Genomic DNA, 4,109 nt, shown 5'->3' with positions numbered 1-4,109 from the left:
AGGCTCAGGGGTCCAAGATTATCTTCTGTGTCTGTGTTAATTGGTTTCCCTTTTCTTTGTTGAAGAGGGTCTGTGCAATCCTTCTGCCTAGTCCGCCATTTTGCCCCGCCCTAGTGATGATATTTTTGAATCATGGCCAAAGTTGCTTCTCAGAGCAATTTGACACTGGGGCATTTTAAGTCAACCCCTCCCACCCCAAACACACAGCCTAAAGAAGCCATCAAACTAAGTATTCTTTAAAGAGTTAACTAATGTGTGAAACAGAAGGACCTCTGGTGCCACAGAGGGTAAGGCATTCAGCTGCTAACCAAAAGGTTGGTGAATTAAACCCACCAGCCACTTGGCAGGAGAAAGATGAGGCAGTATGCTTCCGTAAATACTGCAACTTGGAAACCCTATGAGGCAGTTATACTTGATCCTGAAAGGTTGCGATGGGTTGGAATTGACTCTATGCTAGTGAATGGGTTAGTTGGTGTGAAGCATATATCCTTGCCCTGGGGATGTGGTAGAGGGAACAATAGGGCCATTATCTGGCAGGAAAACCGCATACTGTATTTCAAACTGTCTAAGACTATAGGATACACTGTTATTTTAATAGAAAGTGAGAAAATAAGCAGCTGATGGAGGTATGTATGATACGTATCTAGCATTTTGCACAGTGAATGAACAAATCTCAACAGTCTCTCCTTGGCTTTGGCATTTTCATTTATTCTGAGTAATGTGGAAATTTCTTTGTTGTTTTCGTTACTTTGGCTTATGGTAGACCATCCTGCAATAAAACAGAACACACACACACACAAAAACACTTTCCCCAAACACTGCCATCCAGTTGGTTCCAACTCATAGCAACCCTTCCTTGGGTTTCAGAGCAGTCTCTCTATGGAAATAGATTGCCCATCCTTCCTTCCAAGGAGTGGCTGGTGAGTTTGCCAGCCTTCTGGTTAGCAGTCAAATGCCTTAGGCTCTCTGCCACCAGAGCTCCTCAAACAGAACAACCTCATCCATTTGTCAGCATTTTCCTTTCTCAGGTTCTGTGAAACTCTTGGTTGTTTCTTAGCAAGAAAATACAAAATTTCATTCATTCTTGCAATGACAAATATTTGCTTTGCTCATATCAAATTAAGTCCTTCCTGCTCCGTTTTTGTAATTTTGGGGACATAATAACGTATTTTATTTTTTTGATACCTTTTTGTCACAATGCAGAATCATAGTATTATTCTTTTAAAGACATTAACAGTACTGATTAATTTCAACACATATTGTATCCCAGCCATGCACATCACTCAATTGAAGTGGCAGCAGTGTGAGCAGCAATGACCAACTTTGTATGTGCTCTTCCATGGCAACTGTCAGGACAGCTACTTGCCAGTGGTGATTAAAAGACATAGCCAGATATCAGAGAGGAGTGTTTCAGAATCAAACATTCCAGAAAGGCTGGCTGTCAGTCCAAGCAGTGATCTACTCATTGGTTCATCCATAAATATTTATGAAGAGACAACTTACGAACCTGACCTTGGAGATACAGCAATTAATAAAGACAGACAAGTAAAAATATCTGTCAGATGGTGATAGGTGGTGTGGCGCCAACTGCAGCAAGGAAGGAGGAGAGGGAGTGGGGGAAGAGTAGTTCTATTTAAATAGGTGTCTTTGAGATGACAGTCCATGTTGACTGTGGCAGCTGTGCCCCAAGAGAGGCTCTACTCCCTTGAAGGCCAGGGCTCAGTACCTGAGAATGCATTGCATCTCAAAAGGGGTCTCTCATTCTTTGATTGCTCTTTCTCATACACATGCACTTCGAATTAGTAACTAGGTTTGGCTTCTTAACAACGGAACTTAATTGTTTTGCATTCACACCAAAGCAGATATTCCAAGATACATATTTTTTTTAATGGATAGAAATAAGCATTTTTGTAATCACGCATATCTACATACCTTCCCACATCTCAACATCTATCATATGAGCCTAGAACATAAATGTTTATTAAATGAACAAATGAAATCATTTTTGTTTTCAATTACATTCTTTTTTGTGAACAGGCAGTATATAAATGATTAAAAGGTAACAAAAAACGTTCACTTGCACCTTGTTTTCACCCACCTTCCCCTCCAACCCTCTATACCAGTAAAACAGTTACTGTCCAGTTGACTCCAACTCATGGTGACCCCAAGTATGTCAGAGTAAAACTGTACTCCATAGAGTTTTCTGTGGCTTATTTTTTATAAGTAGATGGGCAACCTTTTCTTCTGAGTCACCTCTGGGCAGACTGAAACCTCCAACCTTTTGGTAACCAGCTGAGCATGTTAACCATTTGCATAACACAGGGAGTCCCCAACACACTATGTTTGTTGTTGTTGTGTGCCGTCAAGTCGGACCTGACTTATAGAGACCCTTCCTTGGGTAGGTGACCATTTTTTATTGATTTCTTATTTTTCCTTATGCAAATACAAACAAATTAAATTATATAGTCTTACTTGGCTTTCTTTATTTAGTGTACTAAGTGTACGGGTTGTGCATCTTTATCTTCCACTTAATGTATCATGGCAATCACTCTATACTCTACATACAGATCATCTTGCTTTACATTATATTCCATAGGGTAGATGTACTTTTGGCTTGTTTCCAGTTTTTGCTTTCACAAACAATGCTTCAGTGACTAACCTTGTAAATAAATCATGTGATACATGCACAGCAGTGTCGGTAGGGTCTATTCCCAGAAGTGGGGTCTGGAGTCAAAAGTAACAGCTCAGAGAAATAAAAGAAACAGAAAATAGACAATAGAAAAAAAACAAGACTAGAAGTTGGTTTTTGGAAAAGATTAATAAAATTGACAAACCATTGGCTAATTTAACAAAGGAAAAGAGGGAGAGAATACAAATAACATGAATAAGAAATGCATTGGGCAATGTCATAACAGAACCAACAGAAACGAAAAGGATAGTATAAGGATACTATGAAGAACTGTATGCCAACAATTTTGAAAATCTAGAGAAATGGACAGATTTCTAGAAACATACTACTTACCTAAACTAACACAGACTGAAGAGGAAAATTTGAACAGACCCATAACAAAAGAAGAAATTGAACAGGTCATTAAAAAAATTACCAACAGACCTGTGAGCTCAGGACCATGGTTTCAGGGGCCATCAAGTTCAATTGGCATAACATACTACAAAAAAAAAACAAACAACAACAACACTGTTCCACATCTTCATTGCTGAGTAGAGACTTGTTGTTATTTGCCATCGAGTCAGCCCTGACTCATAGTGACCCCTCCTTGGGTTTCCGAGGCAGTATCACTACGGAAGTAGGAATGCCCAACCTTCCTTCCGAGGAGTGGCTGGTGGGTTTGAACCACCAGCCTTCTGGTTAGCAGTCAAGTGCCTTAGACACTATGCTACCAGAGACTAGGATCTTAAAAGCTTGCAAGCGGCCATCTAGATGCAATGATGGGTCTCTCCCGTCCAGAGCAAAGAAGAATGAAGAAAACCAAAGACATGGAAACAATTAGTTAAAGTGACTGGTACACCATGCGATCCTCAGCCTGTATGACTATGAGACCCAGCTAGCTACCACTGTCAACCACTCGGGGGGGATCTATGTAGGAGATCCTGGATAGAGTGGGAGAACAATGTGGAATCATAAAAAAAAAAAAAAAAAAAAAAGTGACCAGGTTTGCTGGTCTGATAGAGCCTGGTGGAACCTCTGAGACTATGGCCCCTGGCTGCCCTTCAGGTCTGGAATTGAACCCACTCCTGTAGCTTCCAGCCAAACAAAACACAGGCATATGAGCTGAACATTTACATTAGCTAGATACACTCCCTGGAGAGATCAATCATGGGAGGATAAAAGGGCTGTGTAAGCACAGGGAGACCACTTGGGGGGCAGGAGTACATGGGAGGGTAGGACACTGGGAGAGGTGGCTATAGGGAGGAAGTGGGGAGAGCTATTGCATTGTGGGAAATTGCAGTCAATGTCATGAGACAAAGTGTATGTGAACTGCTGTATGGAAGTGAATTTGTTCTGTAACCTCTCACCTGAATCACAACAAAATTACATACATATACATATTAGTAAAACAATAGCTTAAGAAATAGAGTATTACCAATCT

The sequence above is a fragment of the Orycteropus afer genome, unplaced genomic scaffold (assembly GCF_000298275.1).
Source record: "Orycteropus afer afer isolate SDZICR_OR568_19922 unplaced genomic scaffold, OryAfe1.0 scaffold00180, whole genome shotgun sequence".
NCBI classification, from domain to species: Eukaryota; Metazoa; Chordata; class Mammalia; order Tubulidentata; family Orycteropodidae; genus Orycteropus; species Orycteropus afer.
Note: the sequence above shows the minus strand (reverse complement) of the source record.